The sequence below is a fragment of the Choloepus didactylus genome, chromosome 2, assembly GCF_015220235.1.
Source record: "Choloepus didactylus isolate mChoDid1 chromosome 2, mChoDid1.pri, whole genome shotgun sequence".
NCBI lineage: Eukaryota > Metazoa > Chordata > Mammalia > Pilosa > Megalonychidae > Choloepus > Choloepus didactylus.
The window spans coordinates 187,206,100-187,232,357 of NC_051308.1; the positions used below are offsets into that span (position 1 = coordinate 187,206,100).

Here is a 26,258-nt window from a genome sequence, read left to right on the forward strand (position 1 = left end):
TAGTGTCCACAGACACACAGGGACCTGGGAATGAATTCAGTACCTTCTTTCAACTTTGATCTTTGGCCTGGACTGGGAACTTAAGTACAAGAGTCCTGCACAAATTATAGATTTATTTATTTATATTGCAATCAGGAATTCGGTAAGATTGGGAAGAAAAAAATAAGCAACACCGTAAGCTTGTCCATTTCAGTCTTCTCAACAGAAAGAATTAAATACCACTTTAAAGAAATTTTGCATGCTCTAGGATGGTGAGAAAGTTTGGGAAGGAAAGAGCTATTTAGGCAGAATAACTGGTGATTCATTGTCTCTAACAAGACACATGTTTGGAGCTACTGATAAAGCTTGGTGACAGGTACTTTCCTCTTAAAACAAAAGGTCATCTCCAACTGGCCCCCACCTCAGCACTTTTTCAGTCTTTCATTTTAAGGAGACATTTTAAAAGATTTTTAGGCTGCCAATACTGGATGAGTTTATATTTTTTACTCAAAAGAAATCCCAAAACCTCCTGAGTTTCCCAAACTTTCAGGGCTTGTAGCAGCTACACCAGAAATCTTCCATGCAGAAATCCCTGTGGACTGGGGAGATGGTACAAAGTATGAACAAGTGAGTGAGGTCTGGAAAACCAACACATTTTGTGGTATCAGAAGGAAGAGAGGGAGTAAACAGGAAACCACTCCCTGAAAGCTTTTCAGAAGCTGAACCAGACCTTTTCCATGCCAGCTCCTAGAGGGCTGTGACTTTCTTCATTGTTGATACCTACAGCTGGTGCCTAACAAAGGGCCTGGTTTGTTACAGATCAACAGTAACGTCAGAAGAATCTGAGAAGGAAGAGGAAAAAAGAGCAAAGAGGAAAAAGCAGGGAAAGAGGAGTTGTAGAGAGAGAAAGTGGAAAGGAGGGAGGAGGATAGAGAGGAGGAATCTGAATTGGCAGTGGGCAGAAGACTGGGTGACTGGGAAAATAACAAGCTAAGAAACCCCTGCATGGATGAATGGATGGGAGGGAGGGAGAGAGAAGGGGAAGAGGAAGGGAGGGGGAGAGAAAAGGAGAAAAAGAAAGAAAGGGAAAGAGAGAGAGAAAAGAAAAAGGAAAGAAAAAGAAGAATGGAAAGAAAAAGAAAGACAAAGAGAGAAAGAAAAAAGAAAGAAAAAGCAGACATATTCCTTAGCCAACAAATAATATCCACCAGGCCTTCCTGTCCAGGAAAAGTCCATAATGGAGAGAAGGAACAGATAATGGAAATGTCAATTGTCAGAGACCCAAATGTAAATCCCAGTATCAAACAAAAACAAGAAAGACCATAAACAAAACCATTTCTCCACTCTGAGGTTCACTCACTCACACCTGGAGTGCCCAGTGTCACCAACCAGAGAAACCTCAAGGCCCTGAAAGCCTGAGAGCACCCAGGAATTCACACATAGGACCCATGACATGTCGATCCTTCAAGCCAGCTGTAGCTATCAGGCTGGAAGAAATCCTAGAAACTATAGAACATGAGAAAACACCATCCTGAGTATTATCTCAGAGCCCAGGGGCCCTCAAAAGAAGCTCCAGCATGGAATAAAAGTTATCCTGCAAAGAGATGCAGGGCTGCATCTCTTGACAGTTAAGGACTTGGGCTGGGCCTATATTATCTACCTCTGTATCCCCAATGCAGTAAAAAATAAGTTCAGTAGGTAGTGGTCTCAATAAGGATCTGTTGAATGAATGAACAAATAGTTACCCCATCTGGGAGAAAGAAGGCACTTCTCCCAGATCACTGTAAAATAAATCCTCAGTCCCTGTGGGGTAGCAGTGAGGTGTAGGGTCATGATATTGGATTAGGAATCATGAAACCTGGAGCTTGTATCATGTCTACCAATAACTTATCCTGGACATGTCTCTTCAATGAATTCTCCTTTCCCAGGTATAAAATGAGACTAATGGTTCTAAATAACTTCTCCAAGGAGTGTCTGTGAGGAAAAAATGGGCATAGAGGAGCTTTAAAAGGGTAATTCTTATATTATTAGAAGGAATCACTGGAGGTGGCAAGCACAGCAGAAAAAAAATGGAGCTGTAAAATAATAGTAATACATAGTCAAAGACACTCCACAGACTTGCTACTTAAAGTGTAGTTCTCAGACCAGCATCCTCTGCAGCACCTGAGATTTTGTCCCAAATGCAGAATCACAGGCCCCACCCTATACCTTCTGAATCAGAATCTGTATTTTAACAAAATCACAGGTGATGCATACGCACAGTTAATTTGAGAAGCACCCCATAACACTGTACTTGGACTTGGGCTTTGGAGTCAGAGAAGTTCAAATTCTGGCTATACCATCACTACCTGTTTGATCTTGGGCAAGTTAACCTTTCTGAGCAAAGTTGCCTCATTTGTTGGGATAACAAGAGCTCCAATCTCATAGGATACTGGAAAGACTAAGTTAAAACTGAAGCGCCTAGCACAGTGCCTGGTACTTGTTATGCTCTCAGTAAAGGGCAGCAATCATTAGGACTATTGTTATGGATCAACAGTTCTTTCCAACACCAAACCACCTCCCACAATCTTTTAATATGCATTACCCATACCAGCTTGTAGTCACTTATTCTAACAGTAAACAAGCAAATATTAAGTGCTTTCTCTGTACCAGGAAACTAGAATATGAGGCTGAAAAATCTATTATCTCTGACTTGAAAGGTTGAGAATCTAATGTAGGGATCTGATTTTTGAAAATCAAATGGTGATTTCTAGTTGATGGATGTACTTCAAGCAAAAACTAATGCACCTACTAATGCTTATTTGGTGCAGAATTTCTGTTTGGGGTGATGAAAAGGTCTTGGTAATGGATGGTGGTGATGGCAGCACTAGCACAAAATTGTGAATATGACTGACACCAATAAATTATATATTTGAATGTGGCTAAAAGGGGAAATTTTAGGTTGTATATATGTTACTAGAATAAAATTTTTAAAAAATAGGACTGTACAACACAAAAGTGAACCCTAATGTAAACTACAGACTATAGTGAGTACAATTATAATAATATTCTTTCATCAACTTTAACAAAAGTACCACACTAATGAAATGTGTTAATAAGGGGAGGGAGGGTTAATGGGAATTCTGTGTTTCCTGCATGATTTTTCTGGAAGCCTACAACCTCTCTAATAATAATTTTTTTTAACACTAACGCAGCTAGTAAAACTGTGAATAGCAATAAAATGGCTTCATGTTGCTGCCAGAACACTGGCCTTACTTCAGGGGTCAGACATCCTATTCCAAGCCCACCTTTTTCCACCAAATGCAGAAAAGTTAGTTTCTAAACTGGAGGTGCCAGTTTACCCATGGCTCTGGGCCAAATTTTTTTTTTAATATTCATTTTATTGAGATATATTCACATACCACGCAGTCATACAAAACAAACTGTACATTCGATTGTTTGCAGTACCATTATATAGTTGTACATTCATCAGCAAAATCAATCCCTGACACCTTCATTACCACAAATAACAAGAATAATAATTAAAGTGAAAAAGAGCAATTAAAGTAAAAAAAGAACACTGGGTGCCTTTGTCTGTTTGTTTGTTTGTTTGTTTCCTTCCCCCATTTTTCTATTCATCCATCCATAAACTAGACAAAGGGGAGTGTGGTCCTTATGGCTTTCCCAATCCCATTCTCACCCGTCATAAGCTACATTTTTATACAATCGTCTTCAAGATTCACGGGTTCTAGGCTGTAGTTTGATAGTTTCAGGTATCTACCACCAGCTACCCCAATTCATTATAACCTAAAAAGGGTTGTCTACATTGTGTGTAAGAGTGCCCACCTGACTGACCTCTCGGCTCCTTTTGGAATCTCTCTGCCACTGAAGCTTATTTCCTTTCCTTTCATTTTCCCCTTTTGGTCAAGATGATGTTCTCCATCCCACGATGCCGGTTCTACATTCCTCCACGGGAGTCATATTCCATGTCGCCAGGGAGATTCGCTCCCCTCGGTGTCTGATCCCACATAGCGGGGAGGACAGTGATTTCACCTTTCAAGTTGGCTTAGCTAGAGAGAGAGGGTCTGGGCCCATTTTTAAAGACAAACACAAGGGGATTGGAGCAAGGGCATGGTATCAAATCAGACTGTAAAAAAGGCTAGTTGTCCCTTTAACTTTGAAGTTGGATTCCAAAAGGCAAAAAAGTCAAAACTCACCAAGTCCCCATGCCTGCCTCACAAAGTGGCAGTCAAAGAATCAAAACTGGGCCAGTCCTGGATGGTGGCCAAACCCCACACCCTCAGAGGGCTACACAGGCATTAGCACAACAGGTCACAAAGGAAATACAAAATCCAACCACTTTATGGCCAAATGCACAGTATAGGTCCTAAAGAAATCATGGATGAAAAATCTGACTCATCAAAACGACATCTCTGAACCTGCTAACAAACATCCCCCTGGAGCAAGTTAAACTTTGGATCTCTCATGTCCTCCTCTGAAAAAGCCTGCTTACTCCCTCCCATCTCTTCTGTCCAACTTGTTCCAGTAAACCAACTCCTTAGTTATTTACAATGCCTTCTCCTGATCCTCTACCAAGCCATTTCTTCTGTGGAGAAAGGAAGGAGAACCCACTCTGTAATACCCATCAAGATATATACTGTTTCTCTCATTACAGATGAGAATACTGAAATACCAGGAGGATCAATATCCTGCTGATGGTTACAAAGCCAGTAGAGAGGAAGCCTGTGTTCAAATCTGGGTTTATCTGAGTCAGATCTGGACTCTTCACACCATTCCTGAAATGACTTAGCTTTCCACACTAACCAAGCTGCCTTTGGAATGATCTTTCACATCCATTTATCCTGTGAAACTTCCTCAGACACTCAGCCATTAGAACTGGGTTAATAAAGACTGCCTTATGTCACTATAAATCTTGTTGTAGGAAATATTAGATATTGACTGAGAATATCTTGCCGCCTACCTAATTCCTTGCACCTATACAAAAGCAGAATGTAGTAACAGGAGAACTACTGGGTTATGGGAGAGGGGAGAATTTTTGTTGTATAAAATAGTCAAATAACATTTTAAAATAAAAATAATCTAAGGACTCACTGCCCCTGAAGAGTACCAGGAAGAATGTCACAAAGCCTCCCTTTTGGGAGATTAAGATCTCCATGCTCCCTCCCACCTTGGAAATGGGCCCTACTTTTACAGGAATACATGTAAACAGAAGAAGGAAGATGGAGAGGGAGCCCACCAAGACAAATGGATCAATAAACCCAATTTACACACTGAGTTCGTTTAAAGACATAAGTTTGGATTTTATGGTTTCTCACTCTCACCAAGACTCTGGAAGCAGAAAAGTGACAGTACAGGGAAAAAGAGTGGACTCAGTGTGCTGATTCCAAACACAAGGCTACTGAATTTTAATCCCCAACATATCAATCACCAAGCTAATCCATAATGGGGAAAATTATATGCAAGCTTAGTGATTTATACTTGCATGGACTCCTCTTTTTTGAAACATGAATTCCCGGCCTTTCTTTGAGTTCTGAATAATTTAAATATACATGTAGCTTCTCCCCCTCTATTGCTTTCTTCTCCAAGAGGCTGCTGTTGATTTGATGACATAATTGACTATGAAATGATTTTCTACAAAACCAACCAGACCTTCAAAGCAATGCCATTATCATTAGCATACTGGCCGAAATCCATGACTTTTCCCAGAAAGTAACTCAAATTAAAACAAGAACCCACCAACCTTAATAAGAGCTGTCAGATGCCAGTAAATCGGGAAGGGCTCAAGGCAGTATTAGGTAAGGCAACAAAATCCATTCTCTACATGATTTGGCAAAACCCCTGCCTCAGAAACAATGCGAAGCCAAAAGATGGCCGAGGCCTTTGTCCTATTCTTGATTACCTGTTTATGAAGCATGGCCCAGTAGCTTTAAGGTCTAAGGTGAAAGGCCTAAAACTGAGCTATCGGAAGATTAAACATTAAGCCTGGGGATCAGGACAGTATGCCATTCCAAAACATAGCACTTTCAAAACTACTGAGGCTAAAGTACAAGTTTAAAAACCACCCATTTCTCCCCCCTACGTGGGATCAGACACCCAGGGGAGTGAATCTCCCTGGCAACATGGAATATGACTCCTGGGGAGGAATGTAGACCTGGCATCGTGGGATGGAGAACATCTTCTTGACCAAAAGGGGGATGTGAAAGGAAATGAAATAAGCTTCAGTGGCAGAGAGATTCCAAAAGGAGCCGAAAGGTCACTCTGGTGGGCACTCTTACGCACAATTTAGATGACCCTTTTTAGGTTCTAAAGAATTGGGGTAGCTGGTGGTGGATACCTGAAACTATCAAACTACAACCCAGAACCCATGAATCTCAAAGACAATTGTACAATAATGTAGCTTATGAGGGGTGACAATGGGATTGGGAAAGCCATAAGGACCACACTCCACTTTGTCTAGTTTATGGATGGATGAGTAGAAAAATAGGGGAAGGAAACAAACAGACAGACAGATAAAGGTACCCAGTGTTCTTTTTTACTTCAATTGCTCTTTTTCACTTTAATTATTATTCTTGTTATTTGTGTGTGTGTGCTAATGAAGGTGTCAGGGATTGACTTAGGTGACGAATGTACAACTATGTAATGGTACTGTGAACAATCGAATGTACGATTTGTTTTGTATGACTGCATGGTATGTGAATATATCTCAATAAAATGAAGATTAAAAAAAATAAATAAATAAATAAATAATAAAAAATAAAAAACCACCCATTTGTCTTCACACAGTAAAACCTAAGCCCTTTATTTGACCCACAAGGGTCTCTAAGCTCTTACTCCTGACTGCCTCTTGAACCTTAGCTCCCTATCTGTCTCCCCCATCTCTACTCCTTACACTCCAATCCTACAAAACTACTAGCAATCCTTCAAATGAAGGTTCAATGCCCTTGTTAATACTGTTACCTCTTCCTGGGAAGCCGTTCCCTACACCAACTTCTCACCCATTTGGTGAACATCCACAACTTACATTTTTCATCCCAAATGGATTAAGTGTCCCTTTTCCAAGTGCCCCTCAGTATTCTATGCTTTCATCTCTTTGTAATACTAAACTGTATTAGTCAGGGTTCTCTAAGGAAACAGAGTCAACAGAAGATATATATATCTTATATATACATATATATTATGAGATTTTTATAGGAATTGGCTCACTCAGCTGTGGAGATGGGCAAGTCCAAATTCTGTAGGGCAGTCTGCAAGCTGCGAACTCTCATGAAGATTTTTGATGAATTCCCCAGGACAAGCTGGCTGGCTGAAGTAGAGGTGAAAATTCTCCTTTCTCACTGCTGAAATCATCACTTCTCCTTTTAAGGCCTTCACCTGATTGGATGAGACTTTTCTCATTGTTGAAGGCAATATCCTCAGTTGGTTGTAGATATAATCAGCCAGATGCAATAAACTTACTGATTATTTCAATCCATGAAATATCCTCACAGTAACAATCAGACAAGAACTTCCTTGACCAAACAACTGGACACCATAGCCTGGTTGTGTTGGTTTGAAGCTGTATGTACCCCAGAAAAAACATGTTCTTAACTTTAATCCATTCCTGTGGGTGTGAACTCATTGTAAGTAGGACATTTGGATGAGGCCACTTCAGTTAAGGTATGATCGCCCCAATCAGGCTGGGTCTTAATCCTATTACTGGAGTCCTTCATAAGAGAATGAAATTCAGACAAAGAGAGAGAGAAAGCCACAGGAAGCAAGAAACAGAAACGGAACCAGAAGAGAAGGAAGAGACCAGGAGACTCCACCATATGCCTTGCCATGTGACAGAAGACCCAATGCTCACTGGCAGTCAGCTCCAGAATGCCACAGTCTTCAGGGAGAAGGCATCGCCTTGATGATGCCTTGATTTGGACACTTTCCCTGCCTCAAAATCAGAAGCAAATAAATTCCCATTGTTTAAGCCAAACCATTGCATGGTATTTGCTTGAGCAGCCTAGGAAACTAAAACACTGGCCAAGCTGACACATGAATTTAACCTTCACATTCCACTCCTAATCAACTTGGCACCTATACACACCTCCTTAAACCATACTAATCTCTAAATAAAAACAGCAAATCATATTTTCACCTAACAATGCCCAACTCTCCTGCATACAACCAGAAACATACTAACCTTCCCCAGAATGAAGTGCAAATCCTTGGGGAATATTCACTGTTAAACTTGATAACCTATAACTTAAATAATGCAACATGAAGTTAATAAGCTTCTGTCATATGTTCAGGGGATAAGATAGAGAAAAATAGAGAAGAAACCAAAGATATTTAGGGTGTGTGTGAGTGTGCGTATACATATGTTTATATATATAAACATACTCATAACAAAGCAAGGAAGAAATACTCATAACCATTACAGTCCTTGTGGCTATAACTGGTCATATGGTCTTAGCTCGTTATTATAATCACCTTTGTCCACTACCCATTCCATATGCCCTTTGCCCTCAGCAAGCATTTCAGCTAGCCATGGTTCTTTGCCTGGTGGGGTGACCCAAACCTTCATTCCTGTAGTTTCTAGGCCACTGGTAGTCCTGCCTGGATTGGGTTGTTGCAGTTTTCTGCTGACTTTTATCAATGGGCATGGTGGTACTAAGAGACTCCCTAGGGTTCTATACTCCAGACAAACTTTTCTTTACCTCCATTATGTAATACTAGTCTGATTTCCCTTTGATAATAAGGATCAATCACCACAGGTAGTATAGTAATTCCCTTCTTTGACTGTTGATTTGGAGGCATGAGGAGCCCAAAGTGGCAAGGTGGCAGTCTTCATTTCCAGTTCAATGGAATCACTGTTGTGTCTCCCAGTGGAAGGACTCCTCCTTTGGGAACTAAGACCTGTAGACCAGCAGAGCTTAAGGTTGCAAGGACAAGAAGCAAAAATTTTTCTAGTGGATCACTATGGGTAATAGTGAGTGGTGTGACTCCCATATCCACCCCTTGATTCCTTGACCCACGAATCCTGGTTATGGGAGAAACCAGCATCACAGAGTGGACGCTAATTTAGAGCATATACAGCCTCCTAGAGAACACTGCCCCAGTCCTGCAAGGTATTGCCAACCAGTTGGTACTGTAATTGAGTCTCCAAAAGGCCATTCCACCTTTTTATCAATCCAGTTGCTTCAGGATGATGGGGAACATGGAAAGACAAGTGAACTGAGTGCATGTGCCCATTCCTGTACTTCATCTGCCGTGAAGTGTGTTCCTCCCTGATCAGAAGCAATGCAGTGTGGAATACCATGATGGTGGATAAAGCATTCTCTAAGTCTACAGATGGTAGTTTTGGCAGAAGCATTGCATGCAGGTAAGGCAAACCCATATTTGAAGCATGTATCTATTCCAGTTAGAACAAAACACTGCCGCTTCCATGATAGAAATGGTTAAATGTAATCAACCTGCTACCAGGTAGCAGGTTGATCATCTTGGCAAATGATGTCATACTGGAGACTGAGTGTTGATCTCTACTGCTGGCAGATTGCGCACTCAGCAGTGGCTGTAGCCAGGTCAGCAATTGTGAGTGGAAATCCACGTCACTACGCCCATGCATAACCTCTATGCATACCAACGTCACCACTCTGTTCATAAGCCCATTGGGCAATGACAGGAGAGGCTGGGGAAAGACGCTGACTGGTGCTCACAGAAAGGGTTATCCTATCCACTTGATTATCAAAATCTTCCGCTGCTGAAGTCCCCTTCTGGTGAGCATCCATATAGGATACAAATATCCTCAGGATGTTTTCTCCCACTCAGAAAGGTCTATCCACATACTTCCTTATCCAGACCTCTTTGTCACCAATTTTCCAATCATGTTCCTTCCAAGTCCATCCAGCCAAACCACTGGTGGCAGCCCATCAGTCAGTACAAGACATACTTCTAGCCATTTCTCCTTTTAAGTGAAATGAACAACCAGGTACACTGCTCAAAATTCTGCCCACTTGGAGGACTGTCCTTCAGAGGTATCCCAGAAAGTGGCTGTGGTGCTATAGCAGTCCACGTTCAAGTACTACCTGTAAATCATGCAGAACCATCTATAAACCAGGCCCAAGTTTTCTCTTCCTCACTCAATTGATTATAAGGAACTCCACAAGAGGCCATCGCTGTGAGCTAGGAAATAGAAGGTAATATAACAGAACTGGGGGACATGGGCATTTAGGCCACTTCCTCATGTAACTTACTTGTGCTTTCAGAGCCTGCTTGAGCCCTATCTCATATCTACTACTTCTGTTTTGAAGTTCTGCTGTGCATGCCCAACTTTATTGCTTGGTGGGTCAGACAACACCCAGTTCATGATGGGCAATTCAGGTCTCATGGTAGCCCATGCTTAAGCATTTGGTCTTTACTACAGCCCAGAAGGAGGACAAAGGATGTATCTCAAAAGGAGAGTAGTTATCTGCAGAGGATGGCAAGGCTTTGCTCCAACATCCTAATGGTCTGCACTGTGACTCTCCTAAAGGAGTCTGCCAAAGGATCCAGACAGCATCTCTATTTGCCACTGACACTTTTGACACCACTTGATCTGCTGGATCACATGGCCCAAGTGGTAGAGCAGCTTGAACACCAGCCTGAACTTGTTGCAGAGCCTCCTCTTGTTCTGGTCCCAACTAAAAACCAGCAGCTTTTTGGGTCAATCAGAAAATGGGCTAGAGTAGCATGCCCAAATGAGGAAAATATTGTCTCCAAAATCCAAAGAGGCCAACTAAGCATCATGCCTCTTTTTTGGTTGTAGGAGGGGCCAAATGCAACAGCTTATCTTTCACCTTAGAAGGGCTATCTCGACATGCCCTACACCACTGGACACCTACGAATGCTACTGAGGTAGAAGGCCCCTGTATTTTTGTTGGATCTATCTCCCATCCTCTGACATGCAAATGCCTTACCAATAAGCTGCTACTGCTTGCTCACTAGGTCCATTCAACATGGTATCATCAATATAATTAACCTGTGTGATGTCTTGTGGGAGGGAGAAATGATCAAGGTCCCTGTGGACAATATTATGACATAGGGCTGGAGAGCTCATATACCCCTGAGATAGGACAGTGAAGGTATACTGCTGGCCTTGCCAGCTGAAAGCAAACTGTTTCCAGTGGTTCTTACTAATAGCTATTGAGAAAAAAGCATTTGCAAGATCAATGGCTGTATACTAGGTACCAGGGGATATGCTGATTTGCTCATGCAATGACACCACATCTGGAACAGCAGCTGTAATTGGAGTTACCACCCGGTTAAGCTTAAGATAATCCACTGTCATCCTCCAAGACCCAACTGTTTTCTGCACATGCCAAATAGGAGAGTCGAATGGGGATGTGGTGGGAATCACCACCCCTGCATCCTTCAAGTCCTTAAGAGTAGCATTAATCTCTGCAATCCCTCCAGGAGTCTGGTATTGCTTCTGATTTACTATTTTGCTAGGCAGGGGTGGTTCTAGTGGCTTTCACAAGTCAGGGAACCTATGTGGGGATTCTGCCAGTTGCAGAATATGTCTATTCCAATTATGCATTCCAGAACTGGGGAAATAACCACAGAAGGGGTCCGGGGACCCACTGGACCTACTGTGAAATGAATCTGAGCTAAAACTCCCTCAATCACCTGACCTCCCTAAGCCCCTACTCTGACTGTTGGACCAGAGTGACGTTTTGGATCTCCTGGAATTAATGGAACTTCTGAGCCAGTGTCTAATAATCCCCAACATATCTGATCATTTCCTTTTCCCCAAAGCACAGTTACTCTGGTCAAAGGCCATAGGTCCCCTTGGGCAAGGCTGGGAGGAAGATTAACAGTATAAATTTTTGGCAGTATAACAGGATCCTTCCCCAAGGTACCCAGCCTTCCCCTCATTCGAGGGGCTCTGGGTCTGTAAACTGTCTCAAGTCTGGGAATTGATTAAGGGGCCATGACTCTCTGTTTCTGTAATTCAAGTTAGACTTTTGTTCACTTGACCCAGAATTCTTCTTATACAAATCAAACAAGAATTTAGTAGACTGCCCATCTATTTTACTTCTAAGAACTCCACACTCTACTAGCCAATGCCATAATTCTCTGTGAGTCAGATTATTCTGGCTGCTGATTTGAGTCTGCTGTCCATTATGATAGCCACACCCACCTTGTCTTTGAATAAACTACTGCCACGTGGCTTTTGCCAACTTAAGATCCAATTATCCCCATTGTGTTTAACAATTCCAGCTCAGTGACAGCAGTTCCCATGGTAATATCTGACCTACAGAGAAGAGCAACCATAGAGGTCTTCAGGGAAGATGGAACTAGTCTCACAAATTTATTTCTCAGAGTCCTAATGAAAGGTGTGTCCCTTGCTCATTTCTGGGGTATGCTCTCTCCGCACAGCTACTACAAGCACATATCCCCCATTCTCATGGTAGGGCACCATAGGGTTCAGCTCCTGGCTAGCTCATTGGTGACAGAAAGGGATATAAAAATCCGCTTCCCCAAAATAAAAGAGTGGGGAAGGCCAACCACTGATCATGGCTTTTGATTAGCGACTTTGGAACACTGTGGGCCCAGCTCTGAGGGTGGCCATTGTTCCAACCTGCCCTGGACAAAGGCAGCAGAGGAGACTTATATACACCATGTTTCCCCAGGGCTGCACTTGCTGGGCAGGCCAAGAAAGCACAGCTTTGGGGAACCATAGAAGCGGCTCCTGGGGCCCTTCTGGATACACTCCCTAGGGAAGATTGGAGCCAGTCTGTGCCCCCATTGTGAATTCCTGGCTTTGTTCTGGCTGGGACTGACTTGGGAAACTCCTCTCTAGCCATGACCCTCCTTCCAGAACTTGCCCTTCAGGCGAAAGGAGGTTGAGACAACAAAATCAATATAAGAAACTGTGATGGTTTGAAGACATACGTACCACAGAAGTTCTTAAAGCTAATCCATTCCTACGGGTGTAGCTCTATTTCGGGTGGGAACTTTGATTAGTTTGTTTCAGCTGAGGCTGCCCCAGATGGGTCTTAATCCTCTTACTGGAGTCCTTTATAAGAGGATGAGATCCAGAAAGAAAGACACAGAAGCTAAGAAAGCCAGAGACAAAGCCAAAGAAACACAGAGAAAGCCACTGAAGCCATAAGGAACAAAACCCAGAAAAGAAGGAAGAGACCAGGAGATACCGCCATGTGCCTAGCCATCTGACAGTGGAGTCCCAGATCACCAGCAGCCTGTCTTGAGGAAGAAGGTATCTTCTTGATGATGCCTAGATCTGGATGTTTTCATGGCCTCAGAACTGTGAGCTTGTAAACTAATAAATCACCATTGTAAAAGCCAACCCATTTAAAGTATCTGCACTCCAGCAGCTTTAGCAAACTGAAAAAGAGAAACTACTGAGGCGAACAACCTGGAGCAAAGGCTTACCTGCTTTAAACACCTGGGAGAGGAAGAAGACTCTATCTCCTGGGAAATATAAGGGACATTCAAACTCCTGTAAGCAGGGGAACTCCAAAGCAACTAACAACCATGAGCCAAGGATAGGACACAGGCCTAGAAAAGATAAGGAGGATCCAACACATTGCACTCACCTTTGGCGGACCTTCCTGATAAGAAGGCTGACACCCAAGAAAATATTGTATCACCAGCTGGCTACAAAATCAAGAAACAAACAGACTCCCAGGTTTCCACAAGCATTGTGTGGAGATGAGGTAGACTGAACTACTAGCATATGGTAAGCACATAGTAGGTCTTCCCTTTCCACTCATCCTCCTACAGTCCCCCTGGATGCAGGAAACACTGGGATAAATCAATTACCCATCCAGCCCAACATCCAATGGCTGACATTAACACCAGTATGTTGAGGAGAGAAGGGAAAGTGGGCTAGGGTGTCTTAAACTGTCTTTAAAGGGGAGCTATGAAATGGCCCTCTTCAAACACCTGCTCTTCTTAACAGTTCATATGTAATTACTGTTATCTGTGTTTCATTAACATGTATCTGCAAATGAATCCAAATGATTCTTAAACCTATTATATTTTGAGCCAACCATTATCTTGAATCAATAAATTTCCTATGAATATGTACTCTGTGCCAGGCATGGTACCAGTAACTTAGTAGACAGCCTTGCTAATCCTCCCAACAATTTTGGAAGGGTCCCCAACTTACAGATGGGGAAACTCAAGTTCTGAGCAGTTAGGTCACTTGATCAAGACTACAGAGCCAGTGAATAACAGAGAGGCATTTCCATCCTATGCTTTTTCCACTATGTCATGTGGTAATTTTAACAAATCCTAATAGCCTCATTCTAACGTCAAAGTTGGTCACATAATTCTACAATCCCAGAATTTGGTAAGCTAGACTGAGTTTGATTTAAATCCTTCTTGATTTTATAGACTTTGACTTCTTCTCAACTTCTATCCCCCATAGCCAATCAATCTCTCCATCTCTCAACCAGTTTAGAGGAATCCAAACTTTTCAGCTTTCAACATGGCCAGCAACAGATTTCAGAATAGCTCACCCAGCCAAGGGACTGGTAATACACTTAGCCTGAATGATTTCTACTTCATTACCCAACTCTACATAAACTCATTTGTTTTAGTTTCCTTGGCTGCTCAAATACCATGCAATGAGTTGGTTTAAACAATGGAAATTTATTAGCTCATGGTTTTGAGGCTAAGAGAAGGTCCAAATCAAGGCATCTTCAAGGCAAGGCTTTCTTCCTGAAGACTAGCATTCTGGGGCTGGCTGCCAGTGATCCTTGGGTTCTCTGTCACATGGCAGCCTTCTCTTGGCCTCCCCATTCTCCTAGGTTCTGTTAAATTTCAACTTCTTGCTTCCTATGGCTTTCTCTCTATCTGTCTGAATTTCATTAAGCTTACAAAAGACTCCAGTGAAAGGATTAAGAGCCATTCTGATTTAGGTGGGTCACACCTCAACTGACTGAAGTAATCTCATCAAAAGGTCCTACTTACACCCACAAGAATGGACCTAGTGATAGATAGTAGCTAGTGAGGGGGAATGATAATCTACTATGTTTGGATATGTTAATGATGGTGAATTCAAAGGTACAGTAATGGATAGGGGTGACGATTGTTTGTTAATGGGATTATAAGTATCAAAGCTGTAATGAAGACAAATAGGAATGAAAGGGGTTGTTTAAAGGCATGTTTCCCACAGATCACCACAAATATAGACAGGAGCTTGCATGATATACTTCTAGGGTATGACACTAGCATAGAGAGCTCACAACAGAAGGGTATATGGGAAAAATCTACATATTGCATACTAGGCACTATAATTAATAGGAATTCCATACTAGTATTACACAAATACTATGGACAAAGAATTAAGGGCTGACAAGAGCTATGAGATGTTTTGGATCATGAGAATTATTTAAAATGGAAAGTGATAAGGATTGTACAACTAAGTGATGATAATACAAGAAACGGATGGATTATCGTGGACATAACATATGCTGTGTGAACTTAGGAACCCCCTACTTATAAGTCAAGCCCTCTATATTGAGGCTTGCTTGGTAAAACTAATAGCGGTAGAGAGGATGCTAAGCTCACCCATAATTATGCCTAGGAGTGACCTCGAGAACCTCTTTTATTGCTCAAATGTGGACTTTATCTCTTTAAGTGTAACTCTGCAAATAAATTCATCACCCTCCCCCCAACATGGACAGGACCCCTAAGATGAATGAGCCTTCCTGGGGCATGGATTCCGGGAATGAGCCTGACCCTGGCACCAAGGGATTGAGGATGCTTTTTGACCAAAAGGTGGAAAAGAAAGCCAAGAAAATAAGGTATTAGTGGCTAAGAGAATTCAAATAGAGTCAGGAGATTGTCCTGGAGGTTACTCCTATAAAAGCCTCACCTAGATATGCCAAGTGACCACAATATGATAGGCGCAAGTCAACAGTAGTCCCGAAAACCTTAAAGAGTGCCCGGATTCCTATCTGATACTCTATAAAGGTTTCACTCACTAAGCTTATTTGTCAGAAACTTAAAATCCTTCAGAGTGCTCCTATGCCAGCTAAGTCCCAAAACCCAGAGGCAATAGCCTCTGCAAGAACATCAACTAGATGTGTCCTCTTTGCTCATAAAGTTGACACCCCTTTTCAAAATGAAAAGGTTAGCATGGTCACTGCCTAGACATTCCTGAAGATCAGGAAAGTGACTGAACTAGGAGAAGGGGTAGCAACAGACAAGATGGAATTAACAAAGGATTATGAATACTGAATATGCGTATAATTTTCTTTTTTTTTTTTTTTTTTTTTTTTTAGTTGCTAGGGTATTAGAATAGTTAGAAGAAAAGAACTGAAATGGTGGAACTGTACTCCATAGCATCCTTTGAAATTTGTTCTATAGTTACTTGTTAAATATATTTTTTGCATGTATGTTGTATTTCACAATAAGGAAATAACTGAAACTATGGTACTATTAGCTCAGAATAACTTTGGAAATTTCCTATAGATCTACTTGTTAAATCATACTTTGAAATATATTACTTTTTTGTATGTATGTTAATAACAAGTAAATAACTGAAACTATAAAATTGTAACCTATAATATTCTTTGAAATTTTCTATCTACTTGTTAAATTGCACTTGGAAAGTTGTCACTTTTATGTATATATGTCATATTCTACAATTTTAAAAAATGGAAAGAAAAAAAAAAAGGAGCCAGAGGGGGGAAAAAAGACACATTCTATACAAAGGGAAAATGATAAAGATGACAACAGATTACTCTTTAAACAATGGAACCTAGAAGACAGTAGAGTAATATATTTGAAGTAATGAAAGAAAGTTACCTACCTAGAATTCTTTATCCTGTGAAAAATTTTTCAAAAATGAAGGTGAAATAAAGACCTTTTTCTAACATACACAAGATCAACAACAACAACAACAACAACAAATGATATGGAAATCTTGGGTGTATACAATGGAATGAAGAATACCAGAAATGGCAAATATAAAAATTTTTTTATTAGAAAGTTTTTAAAAAATAATTGACTGCTTAAAGCTAAAATAATAACAATGTATTGTGGAGTTTAAACATATGTAGAAGTAAAATATAAAACAACACTAGCACAAAGGCTAAAAGGAAAAGAATGGAAATATACTGTTGTAAAGTTCTTATACTACACATGAAATGGCACATCACTTAAAAACAGACTCTGATAAATTAAATAAGTATACTACAAACCCAAAAGCAGTCATTAAAGAATAATAAAGTTATTCCTAATAAGCCAACAAAGGAGATAAAATGGGATCAGAAAGAATACTCACTAATCTAAAAGAAGGCATAAAAAGATGGAAGCAGGATCAAAGAACAGATGGAAAAAATAGAAGAAGAGAAAGAGGAAGAAGAAAAAGTAAAAGAGCAAGATGTAGATTTAAATAAAATTATACAGATAATCACACGAACTGTAAATAGTCTAAACATACCAATTAAAAGGCAAAGATGGTCAGGTCTTGTTTTGTTATCCAATCTAACTATATACTGGCTACAAGAAACCCACTTCAAATATAAAGACACAAATAGGTTAAAAGTAAAAAGAGAAAAAAGATATACAATATAACAGTATTCAAAAGAAAACTGAAGCAGACAGATTTCAGAGCTAAGGATATTACCAGGAATAATGAGTAAGTCAATTTCAGAGCAAAGACTATTACCAGAAAGTATGAGATAATAAAACGGATGATTTACCCAGAGGACTTAACAATCCTCAATATTTATGTACCTAATAAGAGAGCATCAAAGAAATAAAGCAAAATCTGATAAAAAATGCAAGAAGAAATAATCATAAAACAAAATTAGACTCAGAGATTTCAATACTGCTCTTTCAATAACTGATAGAAAAAGTAGATAGTAAGTCAGCAAGGATATAACAGACAATAGTAATCAATAAACCTAACTGGCATTTAAAGAACACTCCACCCAACAAAAGCAGAATGCACATTCTTTCCAAGTGCACATGCAACATTTACCGTGACAGATCCCATTCTGGGCCATGAAACAAATCTCAAAAAATTTAAAAGGATTCAAGTCATACAAAGTACATTCTGTGACAACAGAATAAAATTACAAAGCAATAATGGAAGATATCTGTCTCCAAATATTTGAAAACTGAATTACACACTTCTAAATAACCCATGGGTCAAAGCAGAAATCAAGAGAAATTATAAAATATTTAAAATTTAACAAAAATTAAATGGCAACACATCAAAATTGTGGGATGCAGCTGAAACAGTACTTAAGGGAAATTTACAATATTAAACGCCTATTTTAGAAAAGAAAGGTCTCAATGACTTCAGCGTCTACCTTAAGAAACTATAAAGAAAAGAGAAAAGGAACCAAAAGCAAGCATAAGAAAAGAAATAATAAATTTCAGAGTGGAAATCAATACAATTTTTTTTTTTTAAATAGAAAAAAATAAATGAAACCAAAAGCTGGTTCTTTGAGAAGATCACTAAAATTAATAAAATTCTAACCAGAATGATCAGGAAAAAAAAGACAAAAGACACAAATTACTGATACTAGGAATGAGAGAGATTAAATCACAATAAATTCTATAAATATTAAAATGGTAAGGGAATATTATATACAGCTCCATAGTAATAATGTGAAAACTTAAAGTATACGTGCAATCCCTTGAATTACACAAACTATCAAAGCTCAGTCTAGAAGAAATAGATAACTTGGATAGTCCTATATGTATCAAAACAATTGGCCTTATACTTAAAAATCTTTCTTTAAAAAAAAGAACAATACATACAAAAGAAAAAAAAACCCAGATTAAAAATCTTTCTTTAAAAAAAAGAACAATACATACAAAAGAAAAAAAAACCCAGACTCAGAGGGTTTCACTGATGAATTCTACCAAACATTTAAGGACTGAATAATACCTATTCTACATAGACTCTTACAGAAAATTGAAGAGGAGAAAATATTTCCCAACTCATCAGATGAGGCCAGAATTACTCTAACAAAACTAAAAATGATAATACAAGAAAATAAAAACTACAGATAAATAGATATCCCTTTTTAGTTTATTAGAATAGTTAGAAGGAAATACCTGAATTGTTGAACTGCAATCCAGTATCCTCAATTCCTGAAGGTGATCGTATAACTATATAGTTTATATGGTGTGACTGCGTGATTGTGAAAACCTATGGCTCACACTCCCATTACCCAGTGTATGGACAAACGAGTAGAAAAATGGGGACCAAGAGTAAAAGAATAATATGGAGGAGGGGGGTATGGGACACTTTGGGTGTTCTTCTTACTTTTATTTCTAGTCTGATTTTTATTTTTTGGAGTAATGAAAATGTCCAAAAATTGATTGTGGTGATGAATGCACAACTATATAATGATAGTGTAAACAACTGTGTTACACTTTAGATGATTAATAGTGTGTGACTATATTTCAATTAAAAAAACTTTTTTAAGTAAATGAGGGAGGGAAGAGGGGAATATGGGATGCTTTGAGTGTTCTCTTTTACTTTTATTTTTATTCTTATTTTCATTTTTTTTTTATTTTTTGGATTGATGAAAATGTTCAAAAATTGTGGTGTTGAATGCACAACTATATGATGAAACTGAACAACTGTTGTACACTTTGGATGATTGTATGGTATGTGAACAGTATTTCAATAATATTTAAAAAAACCTATAGTTCAATATGTCTTATAAACATAGACACAAACATTCTTAAAATTGTAACAAATAGAATCCAACAGCATATAAAAGGGATAAGTCAAGACCAAGTGTGGTTTACCTCAGGAATGCAAGGTTAGTTTAAGGTCTGTTAAACAATTAACGTAATTTACCATATCAGTCTTAGGGAAAAAAAAAGATGATCTCATAGCTGCAGAAAAAGCAATTAACAAAATTCATCCATTCTTTAGTTTAAAAAGCAAACAAACAAAACAAAACACCTCTCATCAAGGCAAGAATAAAATGGAACTTCCTCAACCTGATAAAGGACTTCAAAAAACACACAACTAACATCATACTTCATATTTAAAGGTGAAAGAATGAATACTTCCCCCTTAAGATCAGCAAGAAGGCAAGAAATCTACTCTCATCATTTCTATGCAAAACTAAAGTGGAGGTTCTAGCTAGTGCAATATAGCAAGAAAAAGAAATAAAAGGCACCCTGATTGGAAAGGAAGAAGTAAAATTGTCTTTATTCAGACAACATAATCACCAACATGGAAAATCTGATAGCATACACAGAAAAAGCTATTAGAACTAATAAGTATGTTAGCTCGACTGTAGGATACATGCTCAATATACAAAACCAATGGAATTTCTATATAGTAGCAAATGGAAATTGACATTTAAGACAGTATCATTTACGATAGCATAAAAAATATGAAATTCCTACTGTAATCTGACAAAAGACACGCAAGACCTACCCACAGAAAGCTAAAATATATTGCCAAGAAAAATTAAGGAAGACCTAAATAAAGAGAGATATACTATGTTCCTAGGTCCAAAGACTCAATATTGTTAAGGTGTCAATTCTTCCAGAATTAATGTATAGATTCCAATTAAAATTTAACAGTCCTTTATTTCACAATTGACAAACTGATGGTAAAATTCATTTGGAAACAAAAAGGACCTAGAATAACCAAAACAACTTTAAAAAAAGAACGAATTCGAAGGACTTATCCTACCTGACTTCAATACTTATAATGCTACACTTCAAACACATTAGAACAGCTAAAATTAAAAAGAGTAACCATACCACGTGTCAGGGAAGATGTGGAGCAAACAGAACTATTCATACACTGCTGGTGGGAATGTAAAATAGCACAATCACTTTGGAACACAGTTTGACTGTTTCTTCAAATGTTAAACATACACCTACTATGGAACTAGCCATTCCACTCCTAGATGTTTAACAAAAGAAATAAAAGCATATACTATACAAAAACTTGTACACAAATATTCATAAGTTTTATTTGCAATAGCTGAAAAACGGCAAGTAACTAAAAACTCCAACAACAGGCAAATGGATAAATTAGGTTATATTCATTCAATGGAATACCATACAGTAAAAAAAGGTATGAACTATTGAGCCATACAACATGGTGACTCTCAATGAATTAGGCTAGGTAAAAGAAGCTACACTAAAAAAAAGATGTATGCTATATGATCCCATTAGTGTAAGATTATAGAAAATCTAAACTAATCTATAGTGACAGAAAGAGATCACTGGTTGCCTAGCACTGGGGAGGAAGAGTGGGGTGGTAGGATTGCAAAGGAGCATGAGAAATCTTTGGGGTCGATGAACATGTTTTTTATACTGATTTTGGTGATGGTTTCATAGATATATACATATGTTAAAAATTTCTCAAATCGGACACTTTAATATGACCAGTTTATTTTCTGTCAAACTACACTTCAAAAAAGCTGTTAAAAAGTATCCCAATTGAGACTGCCTTCTCTTTCCCAATGGTACTTCTCAGCTACATTCCTCCTTCATCCCTTACATCCAATCAGTAATTAAGCCTTAATCAGTCTAATTTCTCTCCATCCCCATGACTTTTAACCTAACCCCTCTCCCTCACCTGTAGTACTACAGCAACTTCTCTTAAGTCTTCATCACTCCAATTCATTCTCCATCCTGCCATCAAAATTAACTTTCTAAAGCACAAATCTGACAGTGTCATTTCAATGACTACTGAACTGCCCTTTAAATTTCAAATTAGCCTTAACATGATTCACCAGACCCTTCCTGGCCCTTACACCCTCTCCATCCTCCTATCTGGTGATTTGCCACCTTACCCTTTAGTCCAGCTATACCAATCAACAATGTGCCATGCTTATGTAGCTTTGCACATGCTGTTCCCAAATCATATAATCCCCTTCCCTTTTGTCTTTTTCCAGCCCACTCATACTCAGGCTTTGTAATCAAGCTCGGGTATTTATATTCTCTTGGAGGTCTTCCCCAAGCCCCCATATTGGGCCATTTGCCTTTCTCTCAACTCCTGAGAATTTTCTGCATACCTTGCCATAGCACTAATCTCACTATTTTAAAATTTGCTACTCAGGTATTCATCTCCCCCATCAGACTAGGTTTAAGCAGATTGGATGAAAGCTTTAAAGCAGAGACCAGGTCTTATTCATCTTTACTTTCCCAGGACCTACCACAGTGTGGATTGGGGTAAAAATTAGTGAATAAATGAATGAATTAAAGAAATGGTTTGGATGACCTGCCTATATACCACCTGGGTTGATTCTATATTCCTATGTTATAAAAGGGCTGGGCACATGAGAGATTACATGATCTCTATAGTATATTTTGGTAAAATAATTATTTCAAATCCCCTATGGGGAGATCCCACTCTGAGAATTTAAGAGCAAGACTCATTACCTCAAATTGCTTTAAAACCCAGCCGGTAATTGACTGTGACTGACGTAAGTGAAAGGTTAGGAAAAGAGAACCAGATTCCAGGAAAAGACAAGGCCCACAGAGAAAATTAACATAGCCTGGAGAAGTCCCCGTCTCCTCCCAGTAAACTTCTTAATTTATCCAGAAAGATAGCTCTCCACTCTCTGTTATTCTCTTCTCCCAACACACACGTTTTGACTTCCAAATCCAGCTAGAAAGGCTCCCAACCTCCCCTCCCCCTCAAAATCATTCTCCAGGCGCTTCTGACTCCCTGAGTTCTAACTTCCCAATCCTTAAGGCCAGTGTTCCTCAGGCCTCACACTAGGGGATCCTACCCAACTGCTCTGAACTGCTCCAAGAGTCAGGCCAATGGCCATGAGGTCAAGAAGCAAGCTGTGAGGAGACTCCCAGAAGACCAGGAGGCAGTCAACAGGCTGAAAGATGCAGCCGGCACTCAAAAAAGTAAAAAGTCAGGGATATAACTCCTGGTGGAACAAGCAAGCAAAACAAAACAAAACACTACTATTTATATAACAGCCACAAACTAAAAGACTTGCTTTCTTTCTTACTGATTTGCAATTCAAAAGCATAACCACCTTCCCCTCCCAATCTCGTATTTTTTAAAAAGTAACCTGATGATGCCCTTTCAAATCTTGGACCCGACTGATCCTTTAATTTAGGGACGAAATTAGCGTGCGGATGAAGTGCTTTAGTGGAAAATAGCCAATGATTACGGAAAGTCACCATTTTACATCTTGACAATCTCTTAAAAAGAGGAAAATTAATAAAAATGGAAAGGTACCCCTAGGCCTTTCCTGCCCAGGACAACTGTAACCAAACAGTACCATCTAAACTAAACTGCACCTCCAACACTGCCACAAGCTGCTGAAAGCGTTTAAAACTTAAAGCGTTTAAAACGCCAAAGACCGCTGGCCTTAAAAGGCTCCCAAAAATGCCTGGGAAAAGTCTTATTATCCTAAAACTGGTAGTTAGGCGGAGGAAAGAGAGGAAGAGGACAGTTAACTGGACCGTGAGAGGGGAGGGCCCCGGGTTCCAGACATCCAACTCATGGACAGCCTTGGGGATGCAGTAAAGGCCGACCCTTCCCTTGAGTTGCCCGGAATCCTCACCCAGGAGAGGACACTAGGACTCTACAACGCCTCAGGAGCCAACGGCCGGGCTTGTGTGAGACTTAAGCGGCCACAGGAAAGGCGGAAGAGGCGGCAGCAGCGGTAAAGGGAAGGGAGGCGCCGCCGCGTTGTGCTCTCGCGTTGGAAAACCTTCTTCCTGGGCGTCTGCGCTGAAAGCCTGCGCGCCTGCAAACGCCCACGGTGCACACGTGGGACTGAGGGGAGGGTCACTTACTTGTCCAATCTGAAATTACATTTTAGCTAGCCCGGCTCCCCTGGGAGCCGCGGGGAGACACACCACGCTTCAGCAGGGCGGTCCCCATAGGCGGCTGCAACCCCGCCCAGCCCCCGACCCGGCACCCTCCACCCTCCTCCCGCGGTGGCCTGAGGCCCCTGTAAAATGCGCCCCGATTGGCCCTTTGAACGGGCCCAGGATTGGCCCGCGCCTGCCTGCTGGGTTCGTGCTGGCGGGGTTCTTCCCTGCCAGCGGGCGGTTCCCAGGGCAGCCCTGTTCCGGTTCCTTTTTCCCTGTCTAGCTTTTAAAGGAGCCCGCGAGGCTCTCTTTCCTTAAGCTTCCTTCTCCGGAGACTCATCTCGCAGAACTCACAAGGGCAAATTCTCCATGGCCCCTGATGGGTGCGCGTGTCAATTGTGTGTCCTGTAATTCCCCTTTTCGACCATTGACTGAACACCAGGACTGTATATGCTGGTATAAAAAATAATTTTAGAATTCTTGTAGTTCTTGATTGCTTACTTTTGCGAGATACTTGTTCCTGATACTTTATGTCAATTCACTCATCTAATCCTGTGGCCAACCCTATGAAGTAGGTAGGACATTACAGATTGGTCCCTGCCTTTGAGGAATTTACAATCTGTTGGGTACTGGACTCATCGACCTCATTCAATCCTCCCAATCCTTACCTTTCCAATAAACTTCATACCATTGGTCCTATTTTACAAAAGTCTTTTTAGCTTGCTCGGGGACACACACTATGTAACCAAAGGGAGAATTCCAACATGAGCTATTTCCATTACAAACCACACAGACAGGCAGGTTCCCCGGGCTGATAAAACTTGAAATTTGGAAGATAGCTTAGCAGTCAGCTAAATCCAAACCCTTTTTTTTCCTAGAAAAGAAACCTGAGGCCCGGTAAAGGAAAATGCCTTTACAAGGAAACACCAGTTATGTGAGGTAAGCTTAGGTAATAAGAATGATTTTATTGAACTGGCCTTATGTGCCAGGTGCGTTCTATCCCTTGTCTGCTATCTTCACAACAGCCCCACAAACAAATAGATGTTCTTGTCATTGTCTTACAGATGATACTGGGGCTCAGTGAGACTGAGGCAACATTACCAGCCCACTGACTTTGTGCTGCCTCTCTGTTAGGGATCCTGGTTTGGGGTCATTTTCTTTTTTCTACCTCATGATCATTCACCTGTCCCTTCCAACAAAATACTCAAAGATCTAGCAGTGGACTCTTTGAAAGATATGAGGTCCTGGAATCTGGTTACTTATCACCTGCGTGAATTACAGTGTAATACAGGAGTAATAAGACCTGCTCATCTTACCTTCCCAGGGTGTGGAAAGAGCAAATGAGGTATAGATACAACAATGCTTTTGCAAAATGTTAGGTGCTGAATGTACACTCTCCCAGATCTTCCTACATGTACCCCAGGAATGGAATAAATGAAATACACTGTTTGCCTCACGAACTGTGGAAGGTCTTATCTTGGATAGACTAGAATTAATGAGAATTTGCTGCTTGACCACTGTGGATGGCACTATTTCTAGGCTGTTTTATATTTGGTTATTTTATTGTTTTCCTCTTATTAACACACTAAAGTATGAAAACAATAGCATAATGGCTGGAGTGCCAACAGCCGTCTTGGATCATGAGAGAACCTCAGGAAAGAAACCCACACAAGGCAAAGCAACAAGATAGAAGCACTTGACTCTGCAGCACCAGATCAACACCCAGCTGCCCGTTTCCAGACCTCCATATGAAAGAAATAAACTACTGTCTTGTTTAAGACACATATATTTTGCATTTTTGTCTCACACAGCCAAACCTAATCATAACTGATACACCTGCCTTACCTCATTGAAACCTTACAGCAGCCCTATAAGGTAGATCATATTACCCTGCTTTTATAGATGAGGAGACAGGCTCAGAGAATATAGATAACTTATTCAAGGACCAGTCAAGTGCTAGAAGTGGGATTCTGACCTAGGTTGTCTGAGGCTAATTCTCATTCTTTTTCAAAAATGAATGAATAGGTGTTTTTCCATTTACTTCCATTCCATTCATTTATTCCAGGGTTAGGCAAACTTTTTTCTCTAAAGGACCATATTGTAAATAGTTTAGGCTTTGCAGGCCACATATTCTCTCTCATAACTACTCAATTGTATCTTTGCAGAATGAAAGCAGTCATTAAAATATGTAAATGAAAGTTGTTCATAAACTGTTATTTACAAAAGCAGGCAGCAGGCTGATTTGGTCTATGGGCCTTAGTTTGCCAACTCCTAATTTATCCCATTCTGATGTTCTATCACAAAATTACATTGGGAACCCACACATTTTGGCCAATTGACTTTTGACAAGGAGGCCAAGTCTACTCAACAGGGAAAGAATAGTCTGTTCAACAAATGATGCTGGAAAAACTGGGCATCTATGAATTGGACCCCTATGTCACACCATGTACAAAAATTAATTCAAAATGGATCAAAAACCTAAATATAAGAGCTAAAACCAAAAAACT

The 26,258-nt window shown here is 40.1% G+C and overlaps 1 protein-coding gene and 1 long non-coding RNA gene across 9 annotated transcripts in view; one reads left to right on the plus strand and one right to left on the minus strand.

The window, feature by feature from the left end:
- FGGY (FGGY carbohydrate kinase domain containing) overlaps positions 1-23,852 on the minus strand; it is a 472,286-nt gene extending 448,434 nt beyond the window's left edge. For 2 of the 8 annotated variants that reach the window (XM_037827091.1, XM_037827089.1), the window contains exon 1: positions 23,499-23,718. The gene's annotated coding sequence lies outside the window, so the exon portion shown is untranslated. The other 6 variants (XM_037827086.1, XM_037827084.1, XM_037827085.1 and 3 more) reach the window with 5 other exon arrangements.
- Positions 23,853-24,064: 212 nt separating this feature from the next.
- On the plus strand, positions 24,065-25,488 carry LOC119519119. Its single transcript, XR_005213953.1, has 3 exons — positions 24,065-24,207; positions 24,630-24,690; positions 25,343-25,488. It is a non-coding gene; the product is annotated as an uncharacterized LOC119519119 (long non-coding RNA).
- The last annotated feature ends 770 nt before the right edge of the window (positions 25,489-26,258 follow it).